We start from the raw sequence: 24,379 nt of genomic DNA, 5'->3' as shown, positions 1-24,379 counted from the left end.
TTTCAAGGAGAAAGGAAGGAAGAAAGAAATGGCGTTATGTGAGTAAGGCATAGAAAAGGACAAGTGTATATAAAGATTCTAGCAGTAAAATGGCTACAGAAGTTGAAATTATCTCACCTTTACTTTTGATTAAAAATTCTATTCATTTTTCAAAATAATTCAGATCTCTAGATGAAAATATTGTTACAATTGCCTGCTAAAGTAATCAACATTCATTTATCCACTCATCCATCACCTACTACTTATCCTGGTACATACAGGGTCACAGGAGGGCTGGAGCCAATCCCAGCTGGCAGGGTCCACCATGGACTGATCCCCAGTCTATCACACATAGACAAACACACACATTCATACCTACAAGCAATTCAATTCAGTTCAATTCAATTTTATTTCTATCGCACCAAATCACAATCCAATCATCAAGGCACTTTACAAAGAATAAAAAAAACCCAACAAATGTCATGTGTCAGGGTTAACTATGTTCGGACCAATGATACGCCTACTCTGGTACTCAGGTGAAACAAAAGACTTTCTTAAACGTGAATCACTAATGGAAACCAAGGTAACAAGAAACTAGAACAAAGCAGCAAGCAGAAAACAAGAACACAGGAAACTGGGGAACACCAGGACACGGGAATCTAAACAAAGCACATGAACTACGGGGACAGGACATACAGTGGGTACGGAAAGTATTCAGACCCCTTTAAAATTTTCACTCTTTGTGTCATTGCAGCCATTTGCCAAAATCAAAAAAGTTCATTTTATTTCTCATTAATGTACACTCAGCACCCCATCTTGACAGAAAAAAACAGAAATGTAGAAATTTTTGCAAATTTATTAAAAAAGAAAAACTGAAATATCACATGGTCATAAGTATTCAGACCCTTTGCAGTGACACTCATATTTAACTCACATGCTGTCCATGTCTTCTGATCCTCCTTGAGATGGTTCTGCTCCTTCATTGGAGTCCAGCTGTGTTTAATTAAACTGACTGGACTTGATTAGGAAAGGCACACACCTGTCAATATAAGACCTTACAGCTCATAGTGCATGTCAGAGCAAATGAGAATCATGAGGTCGAAGGAACCGCCCAAGGAGCTCAGAGACAGAATTGTGGCAAGGCACAGATCTGGCCAAGGTTACAAAATAATTTCTGCAGCACTCAAGGTTCCTAAGAGCACAGTGGCCTCCATAATCCTCAAATGGAAAAAGTTTGGGACGACCAGAACTCTTCCTTGACCTGGCCGTGCAGCCAAACTGAGCAATCGTGGGAGAAGAGCCTTGGTGAGAGAGGTAAAGAAGAACCCAAAGATCACTGTGGCTGAGCTCCAGAGATGCAGTAGGGAGATGGGAGAAAGTTCCACAAAGTCAACTATCACTGCAGCCCTCCACCAGTCGGGGCTTTATGGCAGAGTGGCCCGACGGAAGCCTCTCCTCAGCGCAAGACACATGAAAGCCCGCATAGAGTTTGCCAAAAAACACATGAAGGACTCCCAGACTATGAGAAATAAGATTCTCTGGTCTGATGAGACCAAGATTGAACTTTTTGGCATTAATTCTAAGCGGTATGTGTGGAGAAAACCAGGCACTGCTCATCACCTGCCCAATACAATCCCTACAGTGAAACATGGTGGTGGGAGCATCATGTTGTGGGGGTGTTTTTCAGCTGCAGGGACAGGATGACTGGAATTGGAGGAAAGATGAATGCGGCCAAGTACAGAGATATCCTGGAAGAAAACCTCTTCCAGAGTGCTCAGGACCTCAGACTGGGCCGAAGGTTCGCCTTTCAACAGGACAATGACCCTAAGCACACAGCTAAAATAACAAAGGAGTGGCTTCGGAACAACTCTGTGACCGTTCTTGACTGGCCCAGCCAGAGCCCTGACCTAAACCCAATTGAGCATCTCTGGAGAGACCTGAAAATGGCTGTCCACCAACGTTCACCATCCAACCTGACAGAACTGGAGATGATCTGCAAGGAAGAATAGCAGAGGATCCCCAAATCCAGGTGTGAAAAACTTGTTGCATCATTCCCAAGAAGACTCATGGCTGTACTAGCTCAAAAGGGTGCTTCTACTCAATCCTGAGCACAGGGTCTGAATACTTACGACCATGTGATATTTCAGTTTTTCTTTTTTAATAAATTTGCAAAAATTTCTACATTTCTGTTTTTTTCTGTCAAGATGGGGTGCTGAGTGTACATTAATGAGAAATAAAATGAACTTTTTTGATTTTGGCAAATAGCTGCAATGACACAAAGAGTGAAAAATTTAAAGGGGTCTGAATACTTTCCGTACCCACTGTAAACATGAACACAGGGAAGACAGGACATGAACTCAGGGGACAAGGCAGGAAGGTCTGGGTCACACACACTAGGTACTCACCAGACCACACAGGGAACATGAAACACAGAGACAAGGCAGGACTACAGGGAACATGACTCTGGCAGGTGAGACGGCTGTGGCGGCTGCTGTGGAAACTCTGGGGGATCGGGAAGCTGAGGCGGATCGGGAAGCTGCCGAGACGGCTGTGGGAACTCTGGAGCCTGAGGCGGATGGGGAAGCTGAAACTCTGGCAGATCTGGATGTTGTGGGGGCTGCGGAGGCTCTGCTGATAGTGGGTGTAGTGGAAACTCTGAAGGTTGCGGGTCGGGCTCCTCGGGTTGCTGTGGCCACTCCGGAACTTGTGGATGTTGCAGATGCTGAGCTAACTGTGGGGGCTCCGGAGGCGATGACCGGCGAGGCAGCACTGGAGGCGGCACTGGAGGTGATGACCCGCGAGGCGGCACTGGAGGCGGTGACCGGCGAGGCGGCACTGTGGGTTCAGGTGGCTGTTGCGGTGCTGGAGACAGCACAAACTAGGAGAGAGAGTCCCCAATTCATAGTCACTAATTAACCTAACTCCAACCTGCAAGTGTTTGGACTATGGAAGGAAGCTGGAGTACCTGGAGAAAACCCACTCAGGGAGAACATGGAAACTCCACACAGAAAGACCCCAAGGTTGAACAGGTTTCAAGTCCAGAATCCTTTTGTTGTCAGGGAACAGCACTAGCCACCTTAAAGAATCAACAGTGTTGTGAAAAACAACGATCCAATTCAATTAAATTTATTTGTATTGTGCCAAATCACAATACAAATCATCTGAAGGCACTAAGACAGTATCAGCAATATACAGCTCCAGGACTCCAGCTCCAGGACTGGGGACACCTGAAGAAGGTACAGAGAGAGAACAGAGAGAGAGGGAGAGAGCACAAACTAGGGGAGAGAGAGAGAGCACAAGGTTAGTGACATTCAATGGTGGAATATACATGTGAGGGGGGGAGGAGAGGAAGAGAGCGGAAGGGAAGGGAGTGTTAGGGTTAGGGTAGGGGAGCTCAGTGCACCAATGGTCCTCGGGCAGTCTAGGCCTATAGCAGCATAACTAAGGGATGGTTCAGGGTTACCTGAAGCCAGCCCTAACTATACGCTTTGTCAAAGAGGAAGGTTTTAAGTCTAGCCTTAAAAGTACAGAGAGTGTCTGCCTCCTGAACCCAGACTGGGTGCTGGTTCCACAGGAGAGGAACTTGATAGCTAAAGGCTCTGCCTCCCATTCTGCTTTTGGAAACTCTGGGAACCACAAGTAGACTTGCACTCTGAGAGCGAAGTGGTCTATTGGGATAATATGGTACTATGAGGTCTTTAAGGTATGAAGAAGCTTGATCATGAAGGGATTTGTATGTGAGAAGAAGTATTTTAAATTCTATTCTGTATTTTACAGGGAGCCAATGAAGAGAAGCTAATATAGGAGAAATATGATCTCTCTTGCTAGTTCCTGTCAGGACTCTGGCTGCAGCATTCTGGATTAACTGGAGGCTTTTTATAGAGGTACTGGGACATCCAGATAGTAATGAGTTACAGTAATCTAGCCTTGAGGTAACAAATGCATGGACTAGTTTTTCTGCATCATTTTGAGACAGGATGTTCCTTATTTTGGCAATGTTGCACAGGTGGAAGAATGCAGTTCGAGAGATTTGTTTTATGTGTGAGTTAAAGGACATGTCCTGGTCAAAAATAACTCCATGGTTTTTCACAGTAGTGCTGGAGGCCAGGGCTACGGCATCTAGAGTAGCTATAATTTTAGAAAAGTTATTTCTGAGGTTTTTAGGCCCAAATACAATAACTTCTGTTTTCTCTGAAATTAAAAGTAGAAAGTTACTGGTCATCCAGGCCTTTATGTCAGTTAGACACGCCTGAAGTCTGGCTAACTTTTTTGTTATCAGGTTTAATAGATAGATACAGCTGAGTGTCATCTGCATAGCAGTGGTAATTAATAGAGTGCTTCCTAATGACATAGCCTAGAGGAAGCATGTACAGGTTGAACAGAATCGGTCCTAGCACAGAGCCTTGTGGAACTCCATAACTAACTTTTGTTAGTGTGGAAGGTTCATCATGGGCATGAACAAACTGGAATCTTTCTGATAATTAGGATTGGAACCATTTCAGCGCTGTTCCTCTGATACCAGTCAGTCTCTGTAATAAGATGTTGTGGTCAATATTGTCGAATGCAGCACTAAGGTCTAGGAGGACAAGTATAGAAACAAGTCCATTTTAACAGTGCTGTTTCTGTACTATGGTGGGCTCTAAATCCTGATTGAAATTCTTCAAATAGTTCAATTCTGTGTAAATGGTCTGATAGCTGTTTAGCAACAGCTTTTTCAAGGATTTTAGAAATAAATGGTAGGTTGGATATTGGTCTATAATTAGCCAAGACTCCTGGACCAAGACTAGTCTTTTTGAGTAAGGGTTTGATTACTGCAGTCTTAAAGGCCTATGAGACAAATTTACCAAATCAAATAAAGACGAGTTAATTAATGGCAGGGTGTCTTTAAGCAGTCTAGTCGGGATAGGGTCTCAGAGACACGTTGATGATTTAGATAAAGCAACTACTGATGTGAATTCAGAGAGACCTATGGGAGAGAAGCAGTCTAAACATAACTGAGGTCTTACAGATGATTCACAAGCTACTGTAGTAGAAGATTCATTTATTGCAGGTATAGGAAGAATCTGCTGAATTTTGTCTCTAATAGTTGTGATTTTATTTGTAAAGAAACTCATAAATTCATCACTGCTGAGAGCTAAGGGAACACTGGGCTCAACAGAGCTGTGACTTTTTGTCAGCCTGGCTACAGTGCTGAAAAGAAACCTGGGATTGTTCTTATTTTCCTCTATTAGTGTATGCAGTTCTGGCTTTACGGAGAGCTTTTTTATATGTTAGTAGACTGTTTTTCCAGGCTAGAAAAATTTCCTCTAATTTTGTGGAACGCCACTTCCTTTCCAGCCTTTGTGATGCCTGCTTTAAGGTACGGATATGTACAGTGGGTACGGAAAGTATTCAGACCCCTTTACATTTTTCGCTCTTTGTGTCATTGCAGCCATTTGCCAAAATCAAAAAAGTTCATTTTATTTCTCATTAATGTACACTCAGCACCCCATCTTGACAGAAAAAAACAGAAATGTAGAAATTTTTGCAAATTTATTAAAAAAGAAAAACTGAAATATCACATGGTCGTAAGTATTCAGACCCTGTGCTCAGTATTGAGTAGAAGCACCCTTTTGAGCTAGTACAGCCATGAGTCTTCTTGGGAATGATGCAACAAGTTTTTCACACCTGGATTTGGGGATCCTCTGCTATTCTTCCTTGCAGATCCTCTCCAGTTCTGTCAGGTTGGATGGTGAACGTTGGTGGACAGCCATTTTCAGGTCTCTCCAGAGATGCTCAATTGGGTTTAGGTCAGGGCTCTGGCGGGGCCAGTCAAGAACGGTCACAGAGTTGTTCCGAAGCCACTCCTTTGTTATTTTAGCTGTGTGCTTAGGGTCATTGTCCTGTTGAAAGGTGAACCTTCAGCCCAGTCTGAGGTCCTGAGCACTCTGGAAGAGGTTTTCTTCCACGATATCTCTGTACTTGGCTACATTCATCTTTCCTTCAGTTGCAACCAGTCGTCCTGTTCCTGCAGCTGAAAAACACCCCCACAACATGATGCTCCCACCACCATGTTTCACTGTAGGGATTGTATTGGGCAGGTGATGAGCAGTGCCTGGTTTTCTCCACACATACCGCTTAGAATTAACGCCAAAAAGTTCAATCTTGGTCTCATCAGACCAGAGAATCTTATTTCTCATAGTCTGGGAGTCCTTCATGTGTTTTTTGGCCAACTTTATGCCGGCTTTCATGTGTCTTGCATTGAGGAGAGGCTTCCGTCAGGCCACTCTGCCATAAAGCCCCGACTGGTGGAGGGCTGCAGTGATAGTTGACTTTGTGGAACTTTCTTCCATCTCCCTACTGCATCTCTGGAGCTCAGCCACAGTGATCTTTGGGTTCTTCTTTACCTCTCTCACCAAGGCTCTTCTCCCATGATTGCTCAGTTTGGCTGGACGGCCAGGTCTAGGAAGAGTTCTGGTCGTCCCAAACGTTTTCCATTTGAGGATTATGGAGGCCACTGTGCTCTAGGAACCTTCAGTTCTGCAGAAATTCTTTTGTAACCTTGGCCAGATCTGTGCCTTGCCACAATTCTGTCTCTGAGCTCCTTGGGCAGTTCCTTCAACCTCATGACTCTCATTTGCTCTGACATGCACTGTGAGCTGTAAGGTCTTATATAGACAGGTGTGTGCCTTTCCTAATCAAGTCCAATCAGTTTAATTAAACACAGCTGGACTCCAATGAAGGAGCAGAACCATCTCAAGGAGGATCAGAAGAAATGGACAGCATGTGAGTTAAATATGAGTGTCACTGCAAAGGGTCTGAATACTTATGACCATGTGATATTTCAGTTTTTCTTTTGTAATAAATTTGCAAAAATTTCTACATTTCTGTTTTTTTCTGTCAAGATGGGGTGCTGAGTGTACATTAATGAGAAATAAAATGAACTTTTTTGATTTTGGCAAATGGCTGCAATGACACAAAGAGTGAAAAAGTTAAAGGGGTCTGAATACTTTCCGTACCCACTGTAAATTATACCATGGGGCTAAATCTCCTCTGATTCACTAACTTCTTTTTCAGAGGGGTCACAGTATCAAACGTTTCACACAGTGAGGCCAAAGCACTGTCAATTTGGTAGGGAGTGGGATTGAGGCAGCTGCCTTCCACTGTGTTGGTACTTGGCATAGATGTAAATAAAGATGGAATCATTTTCTTAAATTTATTAACAGTGTAGTCAGATAAAGATCTGCTGTAGTGGAATTTTCTTCCAAACGCTGCATGAATCTTAAATTCAAAAGTTATTAAAGAATGATCTGACAAAATAAGATTTTGGGGAGAAGCTATAAAATATTCAATTTCGATGCCATAGGTCAGAACAAGATCAAGGGTGTGATTGAAACAGTGGGTGGGCTTGTTAACATTTTGAGTGAAACCAATTGAATCTAATATAGAATTAAATGCAGTGCTGAGACTGAGATTATTTTCAACATCTACATGAATGTTAAAATCTCCCACTATAATGACTGTATCTGAACTAAGCACGAAATCAGATAGGAAGTCTGGAAATTTAGTTAAAAACTCTGAGTAAGGGACAGGTGGACGGTACACAATGACAAGTAGAACTGATTTTTGTGTTTTCCAGTTTGGATGTGAGAGGCTCAGAGTGAGGCTCTCAAATGAGTTATACAGTGGGTACGGAAAGTATTCAGACCCCTTTAAATTTTTCACTCTTTGTGTCATTGCAGCCGTTTTCCAAAATCAAAAAAGTTCATTTTATTTCTCATTAATGTACACTCAGCACCCCATCTTGACAGAAAAAAACAGAAATGTAGAAATTTTTGCAAATTTATTAAAAAAGAAAAACTGATATATCACATGGTCATAAGTACTTGGGACTTGACTTGGACTCCACAGTTGTGGCTTGTGAACAATCTAACTTAATTAACTATTTTTTTGTGTATCAACATCAAAGAAATGTCTGATGTGCCCAATGTCATTCTCAATTGTCACTTGTGTTTCACAGACATAGTACATCTAGCAGATACATTCGTTCCACAAACTGGGCATGTCAAGTTAACTTTGTGCTACGATGCCAGATGAACACAATTTTTAGATATAGAGTGAAATAAGGTAAATAGTTTATGTACATACTGTATTTTCCGGACTATAAGTCGCACTTTTTTTACTCCTCTGCCTTGTAATGTGACCTATACAGTGACGCGACTTATATGTATATTTACTGTCATTTTGTTGAGTAGTCACTAGTGTTAGCTGACACTCTTGACACAATTGAAGATAATGTACCTCTGAAAAAGTAAAAACGTTTATGTTCACACTAAACGCTAACTCCTATAGGGTAACATAACTGAAAATGCCACCCAAAAGAAAGAGCTATACTACAGACAAAGTGCAGGTAATAAAGTCTGCAGCTGAAACACAGTTTGGACTGAATGTCGACATTCAGGAGGTGATGCCGTTTCATCTCCCCCCACTGTTGGCACAGTTGTTTAACGTTACTTGAGAGGTATATGCACTTCTGCTTGTTTGAATGCCTACCCTTGGGCTAATTTAGACTATAATTGGTATAATTAGAAATTCAATTTATACACTAAAGCAACTTACGTGTGTTTTTTTTCTGTTCAACAAGATTGTTTTTGCTAAAAGTGACAAATATTTTGGTGCAACTTTGGTGCAACTCTGGAAAACACGGTAACTTAGAGCAGGTCGACCATGAACCAGTGGTTTGATCCTTGGCTTCCCTCGTCCACAGGCCGAAGCGTCCTTGGGCAAGACACTGAACCCCAAGTTGCCACTGGTGGCTCTTCCACTGGTGTATGAATGCATGAGCGACTCGGTGAGCAACGGGGTGAATGGACAAATAGTGTAAAAGTGCTTTGAGTACACTTGAGTGTAGAAAAGTTGCTATACAAATACAAGACCATTTACTTGATTTTGTGGCTGTGGAGTGTATGCTTGTTACACTGCATTGCAATAACACACACCAGGCTAACTGAGCTAATTTTAGATAGCAGTGTCATCTCTCTGCCCCACCCTGGAGCCAGGCCTGGGGTTGGTGCCCATTGGCGAGCGCCTAGTGGCTGGGTCTCCCCCCATGCGGCCAAGCCACATTTGTCCATCTACAATATGTTCTTGTGAAATTTTCTAACACTGGTGCTTAGATCAAGAGCTGTCTGAGGAAATACTCCATATCCAGGCACAGCACATTGTGAAAAAAGCTAATGTTACCTGAGTCAACTGTATCTACATGCTGTATTTTTCTATATATATATCTTTCTTTTCCTTTCGGCTGCTCCCTTCAGGGGTCCATCCATCCATCCATCCATCTTCTTCCGCTTCTTCCGGCCGGGTCGCGGGGGCAGTAGCCGAATCAGGGATACCCAGACTTCCTTCTCCCCGGACACTTCCTCCAGCTCTTCCGGGGGGACACTGAGAGGCGTTCCCAGGCCAGCCGGGAGACATAGTCCCTCCAGCGTGTCCTGGGTCTTCCCCAGGGCCTCCTCCTGGTGGGACACGCCCAGGAGGCATCCGAAACAGATGCCCGAGCCACCTTGCGGAGGAAGCTCATTTCGGCCGCTTGTATCCGCGATCTTGTTCTTTCGGTCATGACTTAAAGCTCATGACCATAGGTCTCCTTGAACCACCACCTTATCGTGGTGGAGGGGTTTGAGTGCCCGTATGATCCTAGGAGCTATGTTCTCCGGGGCTATATGCCCCTGGGAGGGTCTCCCAAGGCAAACAGGTCCTAGGTGACGGACCAGAGTAAGAGCGGTTCAGTGACCTCTTATGGAGCAAAAACCGAGGACCGTGACATCGCCCGGCATGGCGAAGCCGGGGCCCCACCCTGGAGCCAGGCCTGGGGTTGGGGCCTGTTGGCGAGCGCCTAGTGGCTGGGTCTACCCCCATGCGGCCCAGCCAGGCAAAGCCCGAAAGAGCGACGTGGGGCCGCCCTTCTGTGGGCCCAACACCCGCAGGAGGATCCATAAGGGGCCGGTGCATAGTGGATCAGGCAGTGGTCGAGGACGGGGACCTGTTCCCAGTGCACATTGGACTCCGGCAGGGCTGCCCTTTGTCACCGGTTCTGTTCATTACTTTTATGGACAGAATTTCTAGGTGCAGCCAGGGGCCGGAGGGAGTCCAGTTTGGGGACCACATGATTGCATCTCTTCTTTTTGCAGATGATGTTGTCCTGTTGGCTCCATTGAGCCAGGATCTCCAGCGTGCGCTGGGGAGGTTTTCAACCGAGTGTGAAGCGGTTGGGATGAGAATCAGCACCTCCAAGCTCCTGCTCTGTTTGTACAGAGACCGGATAGCCCTTAGCAAAGGCCATCGGACCCCATACACCTCCCATAGGATGTCGCAAGGGACCCGGTTTGAATGCCTTCTCCAAGTCCACAAAGCACATGTGAACTGGTTGGGCAAACTCCCCTGAGCCCTAGAGCACCCTCGAGAGTGTATAGAGCTGGTCCAGTGTTCCACGGACGGATCCGAGGTTCGACCACTGGCCGGATCCTCCTCCCCAGCACCCTGGCATAGACCTTCTTAAAAAAAGGGGCCAACACCCCGGTCTGCCAATCCAGGGGTACTGTCCCCAAATGCCACACGATGTTGCACAGGCGTGTCAGCCATGACAGCCCAACATCCAGAGACTTGAGGTACTCGGGGCGGATCTCATCCACCCCCGGTGCTTTGCCACCGAGGAGCTGCCGAACTACCTCAGTGACCTCAGCTTGGGTGATGGATGGATCAGCCTCCGAATCCCCAGCCCCTGCTTTTTTTATGGAAGACGTGTTGGCGGGGTTAAAGGGATCCTCAAAGTATTCCTTCCACCGTCCGACAATATCCCCAGTCGAGGTCAGCAGCTCCCCACCTCCACTGTAAACAGTGTTGGCAGAGCACTGCTTCCTCCTCTTGATGCGCCGGATGGTTTGCCAGAATCTCTTCGGGGCCGACCGGTAGTCCTTCCCCATGGCCTCACCGAACTCCTCCCATACCCGAGTTTTTGCCAGCATCACCGCCTGGGCTGCAGCATGCTTGCCCGTCAGCTGCCTCGGGAGTCCCTCAAGCCAACCAAGCTTGGTAGGACTCCTTCTTCTGCTTGACGGCATCCCTTACCTCCGGTGTCCACCACCAGGTTTGGGGATTTCCGCTGCGACAGGCACCCAAGACCTTACGGCCACAGCTCCTAGCCACTGCGTCGACAATGAAGGTGGAAACATGGTCCATTCGGACTCAATGTCCCAAGCCTCCCTCGGGTTCTGGTTGAAGCTCTCTCGGAGATGGGAGTTAAAGACCTCTCTGACAGAGGGTTCGGCCAAACATTCCCAACAGACCCTCATAGTATGTTTGGGCCTGCCACATCTGTCCCACTTTCTCCTCTGCCAGCAGATCCAACTCACCACCAGCTGGTGATCAGTTGACAGCTCTGCCCCTCTCTTCACCCGAGTGTCCAAGACATACAGCCGAAGGTCAGATGACACGACTACAAAGTCAATCATCGACCTCCGGCCTAGGGTGTCCTGGTGCCATGTGCACTAGTGAACACCCTTATGCTTGAACATGGCGTTCGTTATGGACAAACTGTGACTAGCACAGAAGTCCAACAACAGAACACCACTCATGTTCAAATCAGGGTGGCCATTCCTCCCAATCACACCCCTCCAGGTTTCACTGTCACTGCCCATGTGAGCATTGAAGTCCCCCAACAGAATTATGGAGTCCCCAGTAGGAACGCACCCCCCCCCCCCCCCAAGAGACTCCAAAAAGGCCGGGTACTCTGCACTGTTGTTCGGCCCATAGGCCGGACATTGAGAGACCTGTCCCCGACCGGAAGGCGCAGGAAAACGAACCTAGAACCAGTTTCAGTGTCCAGGGATCGGATCGCCGAGGTCCCCGCCCTCGACCACTGCCCGATCTGACAAAGTCCCTACATTCAAAGTCCCTACTCTAAGTCCTACACTCCTGCCCTTCCTCTTCTCTCTTTGCATACGAACACGCCTTCTTCCTCTCCTTTTTCGACCAACAGTAGTCCAATTTCCACTGACACCCTGTAGGTCAACAGCACCAGTGGTGGTCGTTGTTAACCCGGGCCACGACCGATCCGGTATGGAAGTCATATTTGTGACTCGCATGTTTGATTTGGCTTAAATTTTACGTCAGATGCCCTTCCTGACACAACCCTCTGCATTTACCTGGACTTGGGACCGGCAAATGAAGACACTGGAATGTACCCCCATGTGGTTGCATTTTTGTTTATAAATTGTTGAAAAGTCAGACCTTGTGACCTTCACCCGAGTCCATTGATGGAGGGTTAAAAGAAGACGGAGCGAAAGTTATGAATCGACACACCGGTTTATTGTAAAAATACAGAGACATCTCCGGAGATCAACTCACAAACGCAGGCAGAGAGATCTGATCTATCTACAGTACTTTTCCACCAAAAGGAATTTAGTCTATTACCATATATGGAGTTGTTATTCCCTTGTTGTCTTTTATGTGTTCTGGGCGGTGGTCGCTGAGCAAGCTAAGGCCAGTTACTTCCTTTATCTTATATGAAGTCCCCATCAGTGCGTCTGCATTTCCACAATATATATTGACTGTAATACAGTATTGTATTACTGTATTGAAAGTTAATTCTGCAAATCAAGAAAAAATAAACTCTCACCTAACTTAGCTGTCAGTTAGCCTGGCATGTGTTAAAGTTATCTTGTTAGTGATCTGATTATCTGCAAACATTAATTGAAAATCTAAACACCATGCTGCCCCCTACAGACAAGGTCTGCTCTGTAAATCAACAGCACTGCTAATGTTATATCTGCACATAACTTGATATCTAAACCCCAACAAGCTGTTGGTGTGTGTGCACTATCTAGAAAACAGCATACTTGTATCTGAGCATTATTTTGTTTATTTAAACCACCCACAGTCTGACTAGCAGCCGACATAGTCCTATGTGTTACGAGCTTCTGCAGCAGCTCAGAGGATCTGCTGCTGCCTCTCCATAGCGTTAGTCACCGCTTAACGAAGGTTCAAGGATTTACTCCTGTTCTGAATGGCTGATTGGTCAAGCTTACAGTTAGAGTTAGCCCATTAGACACAGGGTAGGAGGGGTGGGTCATAGGAGATTCAGGTGCGGACCCGCCTCGATGGGAAGAGTGACAGTTTGCATTTCAATGTGAATTTTGAAACCAAAAGGGCATGGTGAAAATAAAAAGAAAATGCAGGTGACTGGGAGTACTGTTCCCCTGACACATTTGAATAAGGAGACTAGAAACCCATGGCTATATGGCAGGGCAATTGATTTAGCTTCCGATTTAAAGTCTGAACCAAAATATTTAGAGTGAATTGAGTATTGACTTGCAACTTGAATTGAATTTCTAATTGTAGCAACTGTTGTCAGTAATATTAAAACAGTGAAAACAGCCCTTGGGCACCAACAAATAGTACTTAGCAACTCATCTGTCTTAGCCAAGACAAGACTTAAAAAACTAACCTGAGCGTGACTTGTCTGACCCTGACATCTGCCACCTAATAAACATCATAGTGAGAATCAGTCACCCTGGCAGCCATTCACAAATTCAAACTTTAATTCATTCTTGCAGTACATATAACTCATCATTTAATGTCTACATATAAACTTATTGTCACGGTTCGGCCAGGCTCCCTCCTCAGACAATCAGCACAATCCATTTCACCTGAGTCCTCACCGCGATCACCGGCACCTCATTATCGCAGCCACAGATAAAAGCACTTCCCACACTCCTATCCTCGTTCGATCTCGTTAACACGACATGGACCTTACTCCCATGATCTAAAACGAAAACTACGATTCTTCTATTCCTGTTTCCTTGGTTTTCTGTTTGTTCCAGTTTATGTATCCCTGTGTTTTCTTACCAGGTTTTCCATTTCCTTGACCAGCTTGCTCCCTGTGTTAATAAAACTTCTGAATGACTTCACTTACCTCTGTTTCCGACAGCATTTGTAACACTTATGTTTTTTTTCACTTATTTGGCAACAATTGCCTTCATTACATAATCTGCTGTCAGGAGTCTACAATTTCACTAGCTGAAAGTGACATTACATATTACATACACATTAAAGCAACACTATGTAGTTTTTCGACCTTAAAATAATGTCTCAAAAATTATTTCAGTGGTAGAACAACAGCACTGTTGCTTCACAGCAAGAAGGTCGTGGGTTCGCAACCCAGCCTTTCTGTGTGGAGTTTGCATGTTCTCCCCATGCTTGCGTGGGTTTACTCCGGGTACTCCAGTTTCCTCCCACAGTCCAAAAACATGCATGTCAGGTTGATTGGTGACTCTAAATTGCCCATAGGAGTGAGTGTGAGTGTCTGTGGTTGTTTGTCTTTGTGTGTCTATATGCGGCCCTGTGATGGACTGGACTGTCCAGAGTGTACCCCTGCCTTCCACCCAAAAGAGAGCTGGGATAGGCTCCAGCTGATCCCCGTGACCCTGGTTAAGGAATAAGCAGGTATAGAAAATAGATGGATGGATGGTAGAACAACTCTTAATCGGATTAATTCTATCATCGCTGCAGCCTGAGCGGGCTCACATTGGGTGCAACAGCACTATGTGACTTTCATGTTCGGGTAGGATCACTCAGCCCCACCCATCTGCTGCAAGCGGAAGAATACGACTTGCTTTACGGCAAACCTCACATGGTTTATTCATAGCCTGGTAGAGTTAGCCAACAGCTAACTATAAGATGAAACAATGTAACAGGGAATTCTCAAAACCAACGCCATGACCGAGCCAGTGAAGAAACCAAAAAGGGTTTTGTAGGAGGAAGCGAAGGAAAGCGAGAGAGAGAGAGTGATCGGACACGACCCCGAACACAATATCAGATGACCTGTCCAAGATGTACCCAAAGAGAGCTGGGATAGGCTCCAGCAGATCCCCATGACCCTGGTTAAGGAATATAGAAAATGGATGGATAGATGGATGGATATTTACGACACTGGTAACAGACAATTGCGCTTCTCAACCAGATGAGGAAACTGTGAGCAAAAGTTACATATTGTTGCTTTAATATAACTTTCTCTAAATTACCTGGGATTCAAAATAAGTGCTAAAATTTGCAACCTGTGTTGTGGGTGCTACCAGGACATTTGATCAGCTACCAGGCTAAGCTGTGCAGAACAAATTCTATCACTGTGAACAGCAAATATAGGGGCAGGGCCAGTGTTTTTCCCTTCCTTCTGTTTCAGAAAAACAAAACAACGTGTTAACTGAGATTGAATTTTTGCAGATGGCAACATGCACTGAAACAGTTCCAAAAGTTTGAGAAAACTGTCACCTTGTGTCTGCCAAATGAGTGGGTTTTGCTGTAGACTGGGAACATTAGCTGTGTTTTCTTTGCTGCATCTGCCTCTGTAGTGGCTTTGTCATTCTGATTTTGCCCAGATAGAACTGGTCCTTGCTTCTTTTGTATCAGACAAGGATCATTTCACTGTTTCACATCTAAAATCAAGAATTCTGAATGATAATTTTGTCTGGCAACAAGGCCAGAGATTCAGCTCTGTCTGCCAAGAAAATAAACTAATCAGGCTGGTTCCGCTTTCTGTATTTTGCACAAAAGCAGAGTAAGTGTTAGGATAAGTACTGTCTTTGTATTCAACAGTAATTTTTTTAATGGAAATCATAAACATAACCATTAAGATTATAGGTAGCATAGATAATATAATTAAGCCTCACATTGAATATACATAAAATATAGGTGCCATTGAAATGTATTCAGATCAGTCTCATAAATTGGTGTCATTATAATGTTCATCATCCAGCCATCATTGGTTTTCACCCTTATTCCTAACCATGGTCACAGTGATCTGCTAGTGCATATCCCAGCTCTCTTTGGGTACACCCTGGACAGGTCACCAGTCCGCAGGGCCACATAGAGACAAACAACCTCACACACTCACACTCACTCCTATGGGCAATTTAGAGTCACCAATCAACCTGACATACATGTTTTTGGACTGTGGGAGGAAACCGGAGTAGCTGGAGAAAACCCATGCAAGCACAGGGAGACCATGCAAACTCCATACCAAAAGGTCCTTGATGGGTTTCAAACCAGGAACTTTCTCCCTGTGAGGCAACAGTGCTAACCAATAAACCACCATACTGCTCAGATGGTCAATCTCATTTTCAATTTTAAATTAATCATTAAAATAATAAACTAAAGAGAAAATCTAGTAAGATGATTAACAGTAAAATATAACTAGAATATTGCATTTCCTGTGGAAGATGCGTATGAATGCTGAAAGCTGAATGAAGCTGCCCAACAATGCTGAATGAGCTGAAGGCTGAAATGCAATGCTGAAGAATCCTGAAAGCCGAAATGTAAAACTGGAGTTGGAAGCTTAACTTCTTAAGCTAAAAAAACATTCAACATTGTTGAAAAGGGTGGAAAGAGAATGATATGATGAAGTAGAAATAAATTGGCTTTCAATTGCTAAAGAAAGAAGCCTTACACTAACATGCAAAAAGTGTAGTAAAAGACCGTTGTAGCAGGATAGGATAGAAGAGAAGGAAGGAAGAATTGAAGAAATTAAATTTAAGTTAAAGAAAGAAAAATGGAAGAATGAAACAGCAAAAAAGTGAAATTGTAGAAAGACTATATAGTGTAGTTTTAAAACCGATAAATACTGCTGAACAGAAGGTAAATGTTGTGTAATGAAAGCAGGAGTATTTGAAGGAAGGTTTTCTTATAGAGAAAGAAGAGAAGATGGAAGGAGAGACTGAAAAAGGGGAAGACCTGAAGGAATGAAAGTAGTTGGAGTAAAGAATAAACTGATGTGCACTGGTCAAAAGGCTGAAAGGGAAAATGTGCTGAAAAAGAGCAAATATTTCCATTTCTTAGTTTTTATTTTGAAATTATGTAATAAAAAGGTTGGTTGTTTAGAAAAGTCAGCATGCTGCAGGAGAATCATGTGACCCTGAATTAAGATCTGAACTTTAATTTTGAATATTTATTCTACTTTGTATCACCACAGTAACTTCATATACATAACTGTATTAACTTTTATTGTGAAAGTCTGACCATGTCCTCCTGAAGAAGACACTATCCCTGACATTTAAAATGGCCTCAGTTGGTGCCTGAAGCTGTATGCCAATTACAAAAGTCCATTTTAAGGTTATGTTGCTGTTTGAAGACTTTTATTTTGAAAGAATGTTATAAAAATGCTTTTATTTTGAAATGAGAGAGTGTTGCAGGAGACTCACGTGATCAGATTACAATCCTAACTTTCTTTTCAGTATTCATTGTACTTTACAAAGGTGTAATAACTTCTTACAAATGTTGAAAATCAGACCTTGTGACCTTCACCCGAGTTCATTAATGGAGAGTTAACAGAAGACGGAATGGAAGTTAGGAATCGACACACCAGTTTATTGTAAAAGTACAGAGACATCTCCGGAGATCCACTCACACACGCAGGCAGAGAGATCTAAACAATAGATGGAAACTATACAATGTTTAAACTGTTGGGCAGCGCCCCACCAAAAGGAATTTATGATATTACCCTATATGGAGTTGTTATTGCCAGCTGTCTTCTATGTGTTCAGGGTGGGGGTCGCTTGATCAAACGAAGGCCAGTTACTTCCTTTATCTTATATGAAGCCCCCATAGGTGCGTCTGCATTTCCACAAGTCCCCATTTTGGACTCTCCTAAGAGCCCATTAAACAAATTGGAATTTTGCTATCCCTCTCTTGATCTCCTTTAGGAGATCACATCTCTCGGAGCTGTACCCCGTCTAGGTCATCACTGTCGTCATCTGAGCCCTGGGCCAATAAGGGCATCAGAACTTTCGGGTCGTGTTTCTCTATAGTAGACGATATAAGCCTAACTGCGAGGGAACGCAGGCGTGGAATGGAGCAGCACCCACAGGTGACTAAGACCCCTACAAACACAGCAATAGAAACTAATACAGACATAATGAGATTTTTCCACTAACCAAACACAAAACAACAATCATTACAGTCAGGGTCGTAAGGACCCCCAATACCTTCCCAAATCCAAACATCTCGGTTTTAACTCCCCAGTTGTTAACTAAACTATCTAATAATGGCTAAGCATACACAAAAACTAAATAAATCAACGGCTAAAACTACCCCTCAAAATCACAACCAACAATCCCTCGACGTTGTCTCCGTCTGCACTCTGATTCGTCGGAGGCTTGGCACACCTCTTGTTGGAGAGGGGCTCTCTTTTTCACCCCCTCCCTCTCGGACGGCTTCTTTTTTCTTTGGACTGAGGGTGGACTACCTCAGTACCTGACTCGCTCCCCGGGGATTATTCTGCCCCTTTCTGAGGAGGGTCCTTCTCTGCCTCAGCCGAGACAGAGGTATGTTGTAGCAGGTCCTCCTGGACCTCGGTCAAAGATCTGGATGGCGGTTCTCCTGGTGCACACTGCGACCAGTGGTACCAGGTGTCTCCTTTTCCCTTTAACCTCACTGCGTGTGATGTTCTCTCTATCACCTGGTAGGGTCCTGTCCACCGTGGCTCTGCCCACTTCCTTTTGATGACCTTCAGCAGCACCCAGTCGGCGTCGGGTGGAGTTTGTGTTCCGTCGCCGTGCTGGTCACCTGATGTGAGAAAACTGAAACGAGAGCTTGTAGAAAGTTAAAATATGCTTTGGCTGACAGACCCTCATTCTCTACAATGGTTACTGGGCTAGTGGTGTGGGGCCCTGGAAAGGGTCTCCCTGTTTGAAGTTCGAAGCGGGTAAACCCAGTGGATTGATTAAAAGAACAGCGAATGGACATGAGTGCCAATGGCAATGCATCAACCCAGTTCAATTTGGTCTGTGCACAGATTTCTGCCAATTTGGTTTTTACAGTTTGATTCATCCTTTCCACCTTTCCTTGAGACTATGGATGATACACCGTTCCAAACCCATGTTTCAACCCCATCATGGCCTCCACCCTCTGCAAATCCTGATTCTTGAAATGTGTCCCATTATCTGACCTAATTTTCTCTGGGAAACCATGTTTGGGGATGTAATAATTTATCAAACATTTAATAACCGTTTTACTGTCTTCCCTTTTGGCGGGCCACGCTTCTGGCCACCCTGAATACGCATCCACACACATCAGTACATACCTGTACCCTCGAACGGTGATGCCCATGTCTGTGAAATCAATGACAATCTCTCATCCAGGCCTGGTAACGAGTGGATACCTACCGATCTCTGGTTTCACTGTCGGTCTGGTGTTGTACTTGGTACAAATGTCACATTCCCTGACCAGCTCTTTAGCCATATCTTTGAGATATGGATGCCACCATTGCTCTAAGTTCTTCAACATTTGGGCTGTACCAACATGCCCCACCCCATGAGCTTCCAAGAGGGCTGTCCTCCTGATTCCGGGAGGAAGTAGGGGACGACCATCCGGCCCCCTCCACAATCCTTCTACCTCAGTAGCCCCTCTCTCTTTCCAAAGACTTCTCTCCTGGGGGGATGCCCCCTTTTGCAGTCTCTTGAGTTCCTCCAGAATCCTACTCAACCTTTGTTGTCTGAGGGAGGAGAGTGTGAATGTCTGGGAATTTACATAAGCCACCACACTGTGAGTGGTGAGCACCCTGAGTCGGTGTCCCATGACAATGTGGGCTGTCTTCTGTAAGATCCTCGCCACTGCTGCAACATGCTGTGTGCAGGCGTGATGTCTTCTTTCCATGGTGTCCATTGCAGTGCTTATGTACATCAGCACTCTCCTAACTCCCCCTTTTTTCTGGAACAGGACGCCGTTGGCAACTGTGTCCTTTACAGAAACATCCAAGAAGAAGGGCTGAGTATAGTCAGGAATGGCCAGATCTGCAGCCATGGCCAGAGCTTGCTTGAGGGAGATGAAGTTCCGTTCTGCCTCAGTTGTCCAAACGAGTGGTGCTGAAAGATTCCGCATGCCCTGTTCCTTGACTAGCTGTCGAAGTGGAGTGGTAAGGTTGGCATAGTCGGGAATGTAAGAGGGGCTGTAACCCGGGAGCCCCAGAAAGGAGAGTATATCTTTGACCAGTACCGGCCGAGGGTGGTGCAGGATGCTTTGGATGCTGTGAGCAGGTGATAATCCCGCCCCTGCTTGCAAAATCAGTCAGCCCAAAAAGGCAACTTGTTTACAGCACACTTGTAGTTTAGATTTGCTGACCTTAATCCTCTGGGGTTGACGAACGCACCGGCGCGTTTTGACGCATCTTTTTCTGATAAGGCCGAAACAAACTTAAATTACTCCGTCAATTCTGATCGTACAGATAAAAGAAGTATATCATTCAAATCTGTAAAGGGTCTAGTTTTAGTGGTATACCATCATAATAAAAACAAAACGTTGTGCTTTTTTTAAATAAAGAAAGCCAACAGGGTGCGCTCTCTGTCTTTTCTGTCTCTGCCATTTCTCTTCACAGATGCGTAAATAAAACAACCAGAATCTCAGCGAATACTTGGCTCATAAAAATAAGAATTATATGGCTAGAAAGCTTGAAATGTTTTCTTTTGAGTGAAACAATTCAAGTCAAAAACAAATCATCACTTTTGATTTAATCCGTATGAACGTAAGGAGAAGTCCGTTTTTTCCTGTCTCACCTCATTACAGGTAATGCGGTAATGCCTTGTACACTGTCCACTGTTCACATGTAAATAATCTCAGGAGAACCAGGTAAATATGTGCACGCCCCCGTGAAATGACACAAAATATCAAACTTCATCATAGAATTTACTCACTTTTTCGGCGCGTTTGGATGATGGCGCGTTACGCACGTGATGAAGCGCTTCTTGTATTCCACACAGAGACAAATACTTTAGCTTGTCCTCAGAGTAAAAACACTGATTTTAACTCAAATGAGGATCGTTTGGCTCCTCATTGTTTTGTATTGTGCTGCACTAATCCGTCCCATCTACATTGACTGAAAGGCTCATTATGCGTGTCTTTGTCTGGTCGTTCAGTGTGTCTTTTGTGTTCTCAGGTAAATCACATGACATCCTCAGACACACCCTCTTGCATATGTCCTTTCTGGACAAAAAGTGTCTTAGAAAATTTAAATCAGTGTATTGTTTACTGTGAATGTGTGAACAAGATGACATTCACAGCACTCTGAAGTAAACACTTTAGCCTACAACATGCAGGTCTCCAAAGTCTTGTGAACAAATGTTCTGTTTGTGTTTTATGGTCTTATTTCAGTGAGTAAAAAATTGTAGTTTTTCACTAACCATGCATGACCACTTTTTTCTCAAAAACACAATACTGTATAAACTTGCTGCTCACATATTATTGTAGCCAATTTTGTGCTGATTACAGTGTTATTAGACTTTAGAGACATTAATATGTTTAAAAAACACTGAAAAAAGCACAAATGTCAGGACATGTCAAAATTTGTCCAGGCCCCAAAAACCCCCTCAGACCCCAGAGGGTTAAACCCACCTCCGGTGGCCATCAAGGGGAACATCACCACATCATTCTGGGACCTCAGTCCCCCACAGCTCGGTCCTCCGTTGTCCACATCCCAGTCTTCCTCACTTTAAAACAGATTCAACTTGAATCTCCAGATTGAACCATTTTTCTGGTGGGCCCCATCTGTCATTATTCATCTGATGATCAAATTCTCCATCCATTTCGATCTTTTCTTTATTTATTTGTATTTAGTTGTAATTCGGTGTTTCCTCCATCCTCCACCAGATGGAACAATTTTCCAATTCCTATTGCAATACCTCCCGCCTCCTGCGGGTGTCAGCAGCTTCTCCTGCAGTTCTACTCGGCGCCACTAGAGGGAGCCAAATAGTGGGAGGAGCTACCTCTGAATCACTTCACCTCTACTTCCTGGTTCTGTGGTCAGTGTGAATCAAGGTCCCCTCCGAGACACTTCCTGTTCGTACTGGCCTCTTCACTCCCCACATGCCTCTCATAAATATCTTTACTTACCTCTTTCACTCAGTTGATATTTAATATCAGACTTACGCACCGTATAACAATTTATACACCTTAGACCCTTTGTCCAATAACAATAACTACATCGAATAATGCAATATTAATTGCCTTTCACACAATTTCACATTCATACGAATATCTCCCAATCGAACATGGCTGAGATTTACACTCACACTGCGTCTGCCGAACGAACACGCACAGACCTTTATTAATTCCTGTTTCGGGGTCTCCCCAGCTCCCGGGTCTTTCAACCCAGTTTTACCCAGCCCCCCGTCGAAGACTGGTGGGGTCCACCACGACCCGAGAGTTAAATACTCCGCCGATCGAACACGCACGGATTTTACTTAACCTATCCGCCGACCGCACACGCACGGATAGTTTTTCTTTTATTGTATTTTCTTTGTATATTTTACTTTCGATTTATAACTTTCAATCCGTCACAATTTGTAACCAATCCGAAATACACATTGACAGTATCCATTTTAGTGGTATTCAATTCAGCAGAATTTAATATAATAGGTTTCTGCCTTACCTTTTGTTTGGCGCCTCAGAAACTGTCAATGTGATCTTTCAAACGGTTTTTCAGTCCAATTTTCCCCTCCAAGACCGGACGAGCCTCCAAATTGTTGAAAATCAGACCTTGTGACCTTCACCCGAGTTCATTAATGGAGAGATAAAAGAAGACGGAGCGAAAGTTAGGAATCGACACACCAGTTTATTGTAAAAGTACAGAGACGTCTCCGGAGATCCACTCACACACGCAGGCAGAGAGATCTAAACAATAGATGGAAACTATACAATGTTTAAACTGTTGGGCAGCGTCCCACCAAAAGGAATTTATGATATTACCCTATATGGAGTTGTTATTGCCAACTGTCTTCTTATGTGTTCTGGGTGGGGGTCGCTTGAGCAAACTAAGGCCAGTTACTTCCTTTATCTTATATGAAGCCCCCATAGGTGCGTCTGCATTCCAAAAAAATAACTGTAGTCTTTCATTGTGAAAGGTCAGACATGGCCTCCTGGGAGAAGACACCATGGCTGACATTAAAAACACCCTGTTACTCTCTAAAGCTGTATGCCAATAGCCAAAGTCCATTTTAAGCTAATGTTGTTATTTCTTGGCTTTTATTTTGAAAGATCCAGAACAAAGGATTTTATTTTGAAAGTGTAGCATGCTGTGGTGCACTCACATGACCTTCAATTAAAAGCTGAAATTTAATTTTGAATACTCACTGTACTTCAGAAAGGTGCACTCACTTCCTGTAAATAATTGCAAACTTTTATTGTGAAAGTGTTGTCACGTCCTGCTTGGAGAAAAAAACATGGCCCACACTGATTATGGTCCCCATGTGTAACAGCAGTGGACATTAGGCAGCCAGTCAGTCTAATTACCAACCACAGGCAGCTGTTGTGTCTGCTAATGCTTTGTGAGCTGTTGCTATGGTGACCTGAGCCCAGAGTGGGAGGGGTAGTGACAGTGACACAGCACTTAAAGCAGATAGACACGCTTGAAGTCTGGTTACCTGGTTTGTGTTAACAGGTTTCATAGATATATACAGCTGAGTGTCATCTGCATAGCAGTGGTAATTAATAGAGTGTTTCCTAATGACATAGCCTAAAGGAAGCATGTACAAGGTGAACAAAATCTGTCCTAGCACAGAGCCTTGTGGAACTCCATAACTAACTTTTGTACATGTGGAAGGTTCATCATGGACATGAACAAACTGTCTGTCCGATAAATAGCACTGGAACCATTTTAACGAGGTTCCTCTGATACCAGTCATATGCTCCAGTCATAGTACCATATAGACCACTTCGTTCTCAGAGTGCAGGTCTATTTGTAGTTCCCAGAGTTTCCAAAAGCAGAATGGGAGGCAGAGCCTTTAGCTATCAAGCTCCTCTCCTGTGGAACCAGCTCCCAGTCTGGGTTCAGGAGGCAGACACTGTCTGTATTTTTAAGGCTAGATTTAAAACCTTCCTCTTTGACAAAGCGTATAGTTAGGGCTGGCTTCAGGTAACCCTGAACCATCCCTTAGTTATGCTGCTATAGGCCTAGACTGCCCGAGGACCATCGGTGCACTGAGCTCCCCTACCCTAAACCCCCCCTCCCTTCTCCTCTCTTCCTCTCCTCCCCCCTCACATGTATATTCCACCATTGAATGTCACTAACCTTGTGCTCTCTCTCTCCCCTAGTTTGTGCTCTCTCCCTCTCTCTCTCTCTCTCTCTCTCTCTCTCTCTCTGTCTCTCTCTGTACCTTCTGCAGGTGTCCCCAGTCCTGGAGCTGTATATTGCTGATGTGCAGTTACTGGCCTCACCAACCTGCAGTGTCTATTTGTTGTTTATTGTTGCTGTTCTTTTCTCTCTGCTCTATCCACTCACCTCAACTGATCGAGGCAGATGGCTGCCCAAACTGAGCCTGGTTCTGCTGGAGGTTTTTTCTTCCGTTAAAGGGAGTTTTTCCTCTCCACTGTCGCCAAG

General features: G+C 44.4%; 1 protein-coding gene across 1 annotated transcript in view; it reads left to right on the top strand.

Annotated features, from left to right (window-relative positions):
* aff2 (AF4/FMR2 family, member 2) overlaps positions 1–24,379 on the top strand; it is a 226,209-nt gene that overhangs the window by 180,558 nt on the left and 21,272 nt on the right. The window lies entirely within an intron of this gene.

The sequence above is a fragment of the Mastacembelus armatus genome, chromosome 10 (genome assembly GCF_900324485.2).
Source record: "Mastacembelus armatus chromosome 10, fMasArm1.2, whole genome shotgun sequence".
Classification (NCBI taxonomy): domain Eukaryota; kingdom Metazoa; phylum Chordata; class Actinopteri; order Synbranchiformes; family Mastacembelidae; genus Mastacembelus; species Mastacembelus armatus.
Note: the sequence above shows the minus strand (reverse complement) of the source record. Positions and strands in the feature narration are given on the sequence as shown.